This window comes from Strongylocentrotus purpuratus, unplaced genomic scaffold, assembly GCF_000002235.5.
Source record: "Strongylocentrotus purpuratus isolate Spur 01 unplaced genomic scaffold, Spur_5.0 spur5_scaffold_11, whole genome shotgun sequence".
Lineage (NCBI taxonomy): Eukaryota > Metazoa > Echinodermata > Echinoidea > Camarodonta > Strongylocentrotidae > Strongylocentrotus > Strongylocentrotus purpuratus.
In genome coordinates, this window is record NW_022145596.1 from 8361440 (window position 1) to 8373464 (window position 12025).

Consider the following 12025-nt stretch of genomic DNA (forward strand, 5'->3'; position numbering starts at 1 on the left):
GGTTTGGCTGGGCCTGCATATTATTGTTTACTTCTAAATGGGCCTGAGTAATGATTTGTAGGATATCCTTGTTTATTTTGTAGAACGTTGCATGGATAAAGATACCATAATTATTTTAGTAACATAGCCCGTTAGTAGTAATTGGTAGGAGTTTTTTTTCAGAAAATCTTTTCTTGACCGAACAATACAAGACACACTGCAATCTTTTTCATACTCCACAACACTGCCTGCCATAGCAGTTAAAGTGTGTATCCACAACGGCTAGCAGACTACATTTCTACAGAGTCTCTGTTAATAGACCGTCCAAAACGGCTAGAAGCAAGCAATATTATTTTCACACTTTACGTCGTAAAAAGATTTGTCTATATCCATTTTTCTATTCTTCCTCGGCTCCTCCCTTTTCTCGTTTTTGAAATAAACTAAAGCTTACGAGTCTGAATAATCAAATGATAAAAGAATTGGAGGTTGTATCATTCAATCTGTGATTTGCAAATGTATACCATCATACTCCCACCTTCCTGCATCATTGTACCATGCTAGTGGACCACCATAGACCATACTGTACAAAAACACACAAAACACACAACATACAGACTCGCATAGACACACACTCTTAGAGCATGTTATAAAGCTCTCTCTTTCTCCATCTCGATCTCTCCGTTCATTTATCTCTCCTCTCTCTCTGTTTTTCCATATCTATACTTTTCTTCCCTCCTCTCCATATTTTTCTTTATCTTTGCCAAAGTTTCTTTAATACCAAGTTATATCACACACACACACTCTCTCCCACTCTCTCTCTCTCTCTCTCTCTCTCTCTCTCTCTCTCTCTCTCTCTCTCTCTCTCTCTCTCTCCCTCTCTCTCTCTCTCCCCCTCTCTCTCTCTTTCTCATTGGTTTCCTTTAGGCGACGATTCAGTTCTAGTAGGCTTGGTAAAAACAAAAGATGATGTAAACCATATCATGATTTATATGGCTAGATATCACAATGTGTAGCAATGAAACATGAAAAGGATTTCTTACTCACATAGGGCTAGTAACTCCATGACAGGACTAAGGTATATTTAATAATGCCCCGTTTTCAATTTTTAGTTTGGAGCTTTCCTCCAAAATTAATGAATTAAAGACAATTATGTTCTATTATCGAGTTTTTAAAACAAAGATTCCTTTATTATTAATATTGCAATTATATTACCAATATTATGACCTTCAAATATTTCAAATGTCTTTTTCAAGTACAATACGTTCATGTCGTGAAAGCTTCTTTAGTTTTTATCTTGGAATAATTTTGACGGTTTAAAGTTTTTGCTTGATGATTTTCCATGCTAATCAAATCGGCAATATTGTTCTAATCTTTATGATTTCGAAACCTCATAAAAAAAAGGTTTCTCTTTTTAAAAAAAACATTAATATCATTGAAAGGCTTCAAAAAAAATTCTCAACATCTAAATTGACCTCATTTACAGCATTTTCTCAAATTAAGTCAAAGCGTTTGTGTGACTTCTGAATTGCCATTCTTCTTTGATTGTTATACTGTATATAGACTTGTTTCTTTTAATGAATTTTTTTTTTCATCCACTTTATAAGTAATCATGTAAACATCTATCCAATTGAATTCAATATAATATTTACTGTTTTACATTAACTTTTTAATACAAGAAGTCATGTTCCCTCTTTTTAGTTATTATTGAATTACTATATGTTTATGTACATTTTTATAACCTTATTTCCTGTTTTCTTGTATTTACTTTGAATTCTTGTATATCTTTTTGTATGTATAGTTCATGTCGTGAAAGCATCTATAGTTTATCTCTTTGGTATAATTCGAACTGTTTGGCCTAAGCTATTTCATACATGTAGCTGTACATAGGAAAATAATTCTATAAACAATGACAAGATTATATTTTATTCATTAACCCTTCCTGTGCACTTTGGTTGAATATCAATCTTTTTTTAAAGATTTTTTTTTTTTAAATAGATCCCGTCTTGTAGAAATCAAATCAACAATCACCTTTTACCATAAATGAAAACTGGTAATCATGAAAATTCTAATTCAAATTCAAACTAACATTTGAAACGATGCATGCACTCGAGCATGTAATATCCCATTCTCCTTCGAAATACACTATATAGCGCTCGTTATTCATTTGATGGAATTGACAGTTTCAAGAGGACAATTGATTTTCAAAAATAAAGTACTTCATAACCCCATGGCGTGTATATGATATGGTTGAGCCACCGAACCCCCTTCCCCAAAAAAAATAATAACTTAAACTTGCTAAGGGTTTATGGCACGATGGTGTGACTGAGGCTGCCTCGGTACATCACGTTCCCCGTTTGAGAAACCCCCCCCCCCCTCCCTCCCCCCCCCCCCCCCCCCCCCTCCCCTTGTTCGTCAATTCCTGGATGCGCCCTCTAGTAACGTTTGAAAGCTAGCGTGTACTAGTAAGGGGTCAGCGTGGTGGCGTGTTAACCGCAGGGGCTTGGAAGAATGATATTTGCAATATCACTTCGCTTAATCCTTTGCATGCCGAAAATCCAGTGTGCTGAATGCATGACGTCGTAGTATTTATTTACCGAAGGCCTGTTTATGTTCGTTGCTTGCACGTATGAAGAAGGTAAAAATCTGCAAGGAAAGATAATCAACAATCAGCATTGACGATTAATATTTTCTTTTAATTTTCATTCATCCCATAACATTTTAAATATAAGTTTGGATTGTTTTATCCATTTTGACAAATTTGTATTGGTAATGTCATGACTTTGAAATCTAAATGTTTGTTTTAAATAATTAATTAATGTAATGTCTTTTATGAGAACTTATTTTTTTTTGCACTGTAAGGTAAATTACAATCAAAGGAGTCAAGTGGAGGGCTAAACAAGCGAACTTATATAATAGGCCAATGCAATGAGTTACCGTTACTGCTGTGCTATGAGAATATATTTATGTGATATATCAGACAATAGTTCCTATTTTATAGATCTTTCGGCTACACTATAAATACATGATTATATTAAAATATCAAATACCGATATTTACGTCGATGTTGCATAGGGAGATGTGTGCCATAAAATTACAAGAAAGAATAAAGGAAGAAAAGGAAGGAAAAGGAAGGGGAAGGAAAATGTATACGGAAGAGTTTAATACCCCTCCCATTCCTCGTCCATACATCTCCTTAAAATGCCATTAACAAAGTAAGACACCAATGGATGTACCCTTTCTTCTTGCTGCGTCACTGTCTATTATGGATATAAAAACATTCATTTATTTTAATTGAAATCTGGCAACCACTATCAAATAGGAACAACGAGTTTAAAATCGTTTTATAAAAATTAAGATAAAAATATATTATTATTATTATTATTATTAAGGAAATTATATAATACGTTATAGGAATGGTATTGTTTACAAACGAGGTAAACCAAAGTACATCGAAGTCGATATTTAAAAAAAAAAGGAATGAAAAGAAGAAGAAGAAGTAGAAGGGGAAAAGTGGACCAGTGTAATGGTAAAAGAGACACAGACTGAAAGGCAAGTAAAAAATTGACGAATAGTTGACAAAAACGGTAATAATAGTGTTATAATTTGTGCATGCTGAGAAAGAAAGTTAATAAGAAGTAGTAAAAGAAAAAGAAGAGGGGGAGGAGCAGGAGTAGCAGGAGCAGGAAGAGGAGGAAAATATGAAGGAGAAGAATAATGGAGAAGAAATTGTAGAAGAAGAAGAAAAAAAAATTATGATGACGACGAAGATGATGATGATGATGACGAAAAAGAAGAAGAACAAGAAGAAGAAAAAGAAAAAGAAGAGAAGAAGAACAAGAGAACCAAGAAGAAGAAGAAGGAGATGATGAAGAGGAAGAAGATGATGAAGAAGAAAGAGAAGAAAAAGAAAAAGAGGAAGTAGAAAAAGAAAAAGAACAAGAAGCAGCTACAAGACTTCAAGAAATGGGAGGGGATGTACTGTAATAACTAGGTCAGATATGACTAGGTTTATAATGGATGGATCACATCACTCTGTTGGATGATACTAATTAATAAGACAGGAGTGACAGGTCTGTCCTCTGGTATGACTGCTTAGGAAAGGTCATAGTGCACAAGAGATCAATGTCTGATTCACTGGCAGTACAAATCACCGTTGCATTCGGTTATACTTAATTGATATATGCTTCGTCTCTCATTTATGTCTGGTTCATTTCATTGAACATGTTGGGCGAAAGAATGTGTTATTGTAATCAGGATTTTAATTATTTTAACCTTCTTGAGAAAATTGGATAGTAGTTTGATTGTGATTCGATCTATTTTGTAATTGCTCGTAATTTCGTATATTATAAAGCTACAGGGGTATATATTGATATCATTAGACTACAGTCTAAATTATCGAATTGTTCATCCCACATTGAGCATTTTGTCTTATCTCCGTTTTGTCTGTCCCCTCTTTTTGTCTACACTGTTCTAGATGTCACTAGGTGTAAACAAATCACATTTGACACGTTCGGTAATTAATCAGATTAAACTCACATCAGATCAGACTGTAGTATACACATTGTAAAGATGAAGTATATATTATGTCCAATGTATTTGGAGTAAGTTTTGACAATGCTTCAAATACTCTTCTTAAAAAAATGCTTTGACTTTTCAATTAGATTTGTACTTTTCGACAAATCAAGGCCATAGATCTGTGCGTATTATTAATTAATTCAGAACACACAAATACCTTTGTGCAATGCAGCTGAAATTCCGGAGCAGCTCTTGTAACCCAGAGTCATCAATAATTTATAGCGCGAGAAAATGTTACATTTAAATATCAAGTGCAGTGTTCCGAAGTAATTTCTGATATTCACCGTTTTCATCGCCTTCATTATCTAAAACTGAAAATCTTAATAAAAAAGGCAATATCTTGAAAAGATTATTGGAAGAAATTTATCAAGTACATAGAAGCTAAAATGTCCGTTGTCAAGTCTCAACAAGGAATATAATTCAAGTTTTCAAGCATTTACATTTTTCAAATACTATGAAATATTATACTGGTCGTTATCTATTTATGTCTTCTTTTTTTTGTTCTTCGAAATATAATAGTGAGTTATTGGGGTGGGGGTTGATTTCGAACAATTATTTGTGCATTCAATCGTTTTTAGAGAGCAATGAGCATTATTGCACGCAAGTGCTGCATGGTACTTTGAGTGCATTTTTATTATTCGAAAGGACATGCATAATATTGCGGCTCACATACTCTGCTCGTGTATAGAAATCCTATATAGACCTGGCTAAAAAATTATGGCGCGCGTTTTGCTATCTAAATGCGTGTGCGAGCTTCCGAATGCCGTGTTGACAGTGTGTTAGGTCATTAAGCATCGGTAAGACGGCAACAGCTTAAAAAGATACCCTCAGAACGTGTTGCATGCAAGTGTCTGCTTAATATCATTGTTATTACAATTGCAACATTGAACGGCATGTGTAGAAGATAACTTATCGCTGTACATCGACTGAGCAAGGAGCAATCTCAAAACAGACGGCTAATTCGTTCATTATTGTCGCCTTCCCGAATTCCCGCGCGTACAACTTGATGCTCCCGTCTGTACGGGTCGCAAACGGTAATAAATAATGAAAACGAAATTAACGGGGTTCCATTGATATCTACTGTACCGGATACCTTCCTTATGGTCAGAACAATTCGCTTTTCACGGATGATCTCCGAGCCATGGAAACTACGACATGAAGGAAACTCATCTTCGTGATCATCCTCCATATCGTCTATGTCATCGGATTGAAAGCGAAGTTGGAGTTGATGGAATAATGGGAGTTAGCCAATTGACTGTTGATGAGTACGTGAATACCCTCTGTCCTGTAGCACATAACAAAAGAACAGGCAGGAATATTTACATGTGAATGTCTCCTGGATTATACAAAAATTGAGGTAAGCGTCTCATTTTCACCTTTTCTCAACCGCCATTATACTTGAGATTGGTCTATGCAGTTGGAAATGTCTGATTTTTGGTACGAAATTCACACCTTTTTATTGTTATCCATCAACTTGTATGCGTTTTTAGTTTGGTTGAATAGTTACAGTATTGCATTAAGGTGTGTGTTTCTCTCGTAGTCCGTGAAATGTTTTACATTAAAAAACTATATAGCCTGGTTAAGCATATCATAGGAATGACTATAGATACGTGTACATTGTATTATGAATGCAAAGAGCTGATGCCTTTTTTTCCTTCTCCATCCTTCTGGTCAATGTGTTAACTAACCAATCAATAATCATATTAGTCATAGGTCGATTTTAGACCTCGTGTGATGTCTCGTTGTTTTAGTTTTTAACATCACACCACATTATGACATGAAATAATCCTATATGACTGCAATAATGAATGCCATCTATCTTCCAGTCATGAGAAGAAAAAAAATCTGAAATGTTGCAGTGGACTGTCTTCATCTAATTTAATCTCATCCCTCCTCTGCATATCTAAATTTTCTCGAGTAGGATGTAAATAATTTATGAGGATGGTGCGAAGGAATTGTAATAGCATTCAGGATTCATAATAAGTACAGCAAAGACGAAGACTTGCCATTAGAAAGCATACATTCCTATATATTTTTTGGAAAAATAAGATGAATTGACAAATTGAATAGAGATACGGAAAGGGTTAAACAAATAATTCAGAACTGCCTTATAGTGACGCACTCTAACGCACTCTATTCCTTTTTTCTTATCCTTAACACTTTGGTTTAAGAAGGAAATGGAGAGAAATGGAGAAAAATCTGAAAGTGTGTTGAGCTCTTTAATCCCCCTTGCACACAAGGCGTCGTTTGACGTAGGAGTGCGTCAGCGACTGGCGAGATCTGTGACGCACAACTAAAGACATACCTATATCAGATTGCTTACAATTATTCACTGCTTTTTTTATCTTTCCCAGTTAGAATCATGAACAGACATTTTTGGTAGTTCGTCAGCGCCTTCGATTAAGCAACTAGATATTGGCGCTTTATAACTACCTGGATTGGATTGGATTGGATATACATAAAGTGAATGTAAAAATGTACAAAATAACATTGCCTTGATTTTACATGTTATTGAGGCTCCTACTGACATTACATGTTATGATTAATTACAACCAGTGAAAGTTTCATGTATCATTGCGTTGAATTACTGGTGCATGCACTAATGTTTGCATGCCTAATTGGATTCAATGGCTTGATTTGGGCATGTAATAGCGCAATCAAAATAGCGCACGCGCACTGAGTGTAATAGGTAATTATATTAAAATCTTTGGGTATAACACTATTAAAAAACTAGTGGTCGCTTCTCTGACGCCTCTTTAAGGTCATGAAACGGAGATGGAATAATAGTAATAAAACGCGGTGCTAGCCATATTCGTTTGTTCCTTAAATTGATGAAACATTTTTTTGATCCACCTTTTTCATGATGGTTTAGAACTTGCTAAAAGCACGAAAGGGAGTTCAATGATGTACAAAATGAGTCAAATATTCGCATTACTCTTTGTTGAAAACATTTTTTCTCTTGCAAAGTCCTTGCTTCATCGTGTTACCATGAGCATTCATTAGAGGGAAAACCGTTTTCAATAAAGCCTGCATATCAATTTAACCGTGAATTAATTATCCTAGAATTTTACGATACACCATGAGATATAGCTGTTAGAAGCATGAGTTATCTTTGACAGGTGGGTGGCTTGGATTGTTACGATGAATATGAAGTCAGTAAAGATGTGTGTATAATATCTGTTAATGTACAGGGACAATATTTTGAGGATTGTTTTCAAAATTGTGAATATTTTTTTTTTAAAGATGTTTTTCAAAAAATCTGAGGATGATTTTCAAAATTGTAGATATACAATTTAAGAGGCATGACAGTGAGCATCGTTTAATGTAATCAATTTCTGACTGAAAGAAACTTCTTACATGGTTCTCACATGTAGTGGTAGAATAAGATGAATGGGGTTGGGGTGTATATAGGGAGGCAGACAGGGGTACGGAACCATCTTCGGCATGGGGTTGAAGCAGATGCATGCTTTCATCGTGTTTAAACGCTCCATAGGGTTAACATTGAATCCAAATTCGAGGGGTGGGGCACTTACCCCTGGCCATTTAATCAACACCTCCCCAAAAATGGGGAGGGGTACGGTGAGTGGTGACTTCTCTGCTCGTTGGAAAGTGTTCGTACTTTAGGTTTCTTCAATCGTGTCAGTTTAGCAGTATTTTCAGTCTCTTCGTAACTTTCCAATATAACTTGGCATAGTGCTAAAATTGTTGCATCATAAGCACGCAGTTAGAAGTGAAAGTAAAAGATAGGCTTCGCAAAATTTCTATACGGAAGAAAATGTATTTACGAAGTTCTGAAATATTGGTTATCTAGAAAATAGCCTTGCTGACTCTTATCCATCAGGAATATATCTACACTGAAAAGCGCTACACACATTTGGGCAAATAGGACTACACGAACAGGTGGCCATGAAGATTATAATCCAAGGCCTCCCGCCAATATGGCTATTACTACAACATTACTTGTAAGAAATGTCCTTCGTTATTGATATTCCAACTATTATTGTCTTCTAAATTGAAACCCCCAAAAGTAATGTACTTTTCACATAGAATTATGAACGTTGTGTAGAGGAAACTAAAATGTGTAGATGGCTTTTCGTTGATCCTGTGTGTTATGTAGGAATCAGCTTATCACAATATGCAAGAAAACTGCAGTGATAAAGAAGATGACAAGTCGGTTAGATAACGGTGATGGTAAGGATGATGGTGACGCTAAAATAGTGATAATCATGATGGGGATGAAGACGAGTATGGGAAATATTATCATAAAATAACGACTCCACATGATTACTGAAAAAGGAATGATTGTTTACACTAAATCAAAAAGTATTCCTGTGATTTAAAACAACAATATTGACAACAATAGCAGCAGCAAATAAAAATATTCAAAGTCCTACGATGGAACCTCATATTTACATGAAAGAGATTGGATTAAACATGTTAAGTGGATGCGGTTTAATGATATTCTTCAGTAACATCGCTTTGATTAGATTGTGCTTGTTTAATGGTGGCGGCACAAGAGTTCTAAACGTCAACACCTCTCCGTTTAAACATTGGATGATTTGATGTGATTGCACACTAAACCCATCCGGGAAATTATTCACCATACCAATACCATGTTCAAGCACCTCTATCCAGCTATGGACGTCGCCCCAAAATAGCCCCCGTATTATATGATCATGCGGGGTGGGTTCCGAAATCATCATCATGCTCAATAATGGTCATCGTATTGCTTTAGCTCGTAAAGGAACGTTCACACATTCGGGAAATATGATTTTCACGGGTATCCATACATTGACTCCGCCCGTTTTAGCGTTTCCTTTCCTCAAATATTTCTGTTTTATATGTGATGCACATTTCAGTACTACGTGTAGTTGTTTTGGCTCACATAATGCATCAGATTGATAAAATACGGTATGGATATAAACCGCCAGTGGGAACGTTAATGTGTGCATGTTGTATGGCTTGCACGATGGCTCGTTGCTGCCGCGTTAAAAGCCAACGCCGCCTTGTTCCCCAAATAGCATAGCCGACACCAGGTCGATATTCGCTACAGGTTATGGGTAATGTAAATTGCAGTCGGCTGGCTCTTGATGGCCATGTAGCTTGGCAGTGTTCTATCAATGCGTTGAGTTGATAGCCTTCGGAAAACGCTCGGAACCCTTGACGGAATGGAAGACGCCATGGAAGATGCATCGTCACGTGATTGAGTGCGAGGAATCAGTTGTGATTCGCATGTCTTGTATTCACATGTTTTGGTGTGGGTGTTATAATTTGTTTGGGTTATTATATCATCGGTGGTCATTTTCAATTTGATGGGTAGCCCTTGTTTAAATAATAATAATAATAATAATACATTTATAGAGCGCAGAAACTATCCAACATTAAGTATATATTTTACTGCGCTACAAGAGCTCCTGATATGCTTAGATTTACTGTTAATTAAAAAGATGTGTTTTCAGTTTTGATTTAAAGATATTTACAGATGGTGATTTCCTGACTTCAAATGGCAAGTTATTCCAGAGTTTTGGGGCTACACCGAGGGGCCCCGCATCAACTATATTCAAACAAAATACATTTACATAATATATGAACACATAACAATGAACACGTAAAACAAACAATTACATTTGGAGTGGATTTTAAAAGATTATTATTATTATTATTATTATTATTAATAGTACTATTATTATTATTATTATTATTATTATCATTCATATAATATCGTATACAAGGAAAGATAATCTATACAAGGAAGGATGATTATACATAGTACTATCGTATACCACAGCGGGAATATTGATTTTTCTAGTGCCAGAATGTTTAATGTTTCTATTGCTGATGCCAGAAGGTTTGATGTTTCGATGATATATTTGAAGTTCACGCAAGCAAATAATTGTTCCTGATCTATTTGTTGCCTATAATATATTTTAGACATTTTGCTGGCACACATTTTTCATTTTGTTCCTAGTCTATGACATCACGCAATGATATTATGATTTCAGTATTACAAACATCGAACAAACAGTTCTAACACCTAAATATTTAGCAAGACCATTATGTTGATGCTAATATTATATTCAAAATTATGCTCAGCTGATCAAAAGCCTGATTTCAACTCTTGTCACCAGGTTATTCATACAAAGTGATATTAATAAAAGATTATATTGTCTACTTAATTGGACCACTATTTATTCATCTACCCGACTTTAAATGTGTATGACTGAGTGTGTGCGTGCATACGTTTGTGTGTGTGAGTGCGCGCGCGAGTATGGTATGTTACAACTGATTTCTTTTTTGGGGGTTTTCATCAATCGTACAATCTATGAAATATGAATTGAAAATGCATTGAATAATGTCAAGATGGAAAAAAAAAAGTATGTGCGAGTGTATGTGTGTTTGTGTGCTGGTTTATCAATGAAACTAACAGAAAGTATTTACTCTTAATTTGAATTTAATTCTCATGATAGTTTTATCATGAAAATCTGTGATTAAAAGGTTCTAGAAAAGTAATGGGAATAAAATCAAATTATACTAATTTTTAATCAGCCATAAATTAATTGAAATGCCCTGTACTATGTAAAAAGCACTTTTGAACTCACACAACTATGAAAAACAAAATGTGTTTTTAACCAAGCAGGCGTATAGGCACATAATATAAGTTGACGTTTGTTTTGTGTATAAACTTCAGAGGTAGAAAAAAAAATCTTGGTAATTTCTCATTTAGGCCATTTCTTTTATCTTCGGACATTTCTATTGGTTTGTTCAACGATTTTTCCATACCCTCAGAACCACTGAGAATATAGCTCATTTGTTTGGGGGTGTCGCATTTGTAGCGCGCTAAATTAATGATCGATGATATTGATTCACATAATTATCATTTCCATTTTTATCTGTGCGGAATTTAGTCTCTGAACAAGCGTGGCAATATGCATGAGGCCTTGATTGCGTAATCAAGCAATGCTAACATGAATAATTCACATTCATAGAACTCACCCATTGACACAGAAGACAAATTCTTTATATTGGATGAGGGGGAGGAGGTTACAGACCATGATGGCGTATCTGGGGGCCCCACATCAATTTAGTGTCAAGATCTCCCAAAGGTACACTACTCCTCATGTGCACTAAAGCACCATAAAGGCCCTATGTCCAACCAAGCCGAAAACAAATAAAATAAAGCTTTAACTGAAGATGCTATCTAACCAGTTTGCTTGTTTGTTCTGTGTTGTTGTTGTAGTCATTGCTATCGCTATTGTTGATAAGTTTTATGTTGCTTTGCTTTGCTTGTACTATGACGAAATGTCACTCCATATTGTTTGAAAGATTTACATGTGTAGATTAATTACTGATATATTACAGTTATCTCCAAATAGTGGTAATTTGAATATTTTACAAAACCCTTTAGCAACAGCGAAATACGAAACGCTGCAAATGATGATCTGTTTCATTAAGCAGTCTAAGATGAATAAAA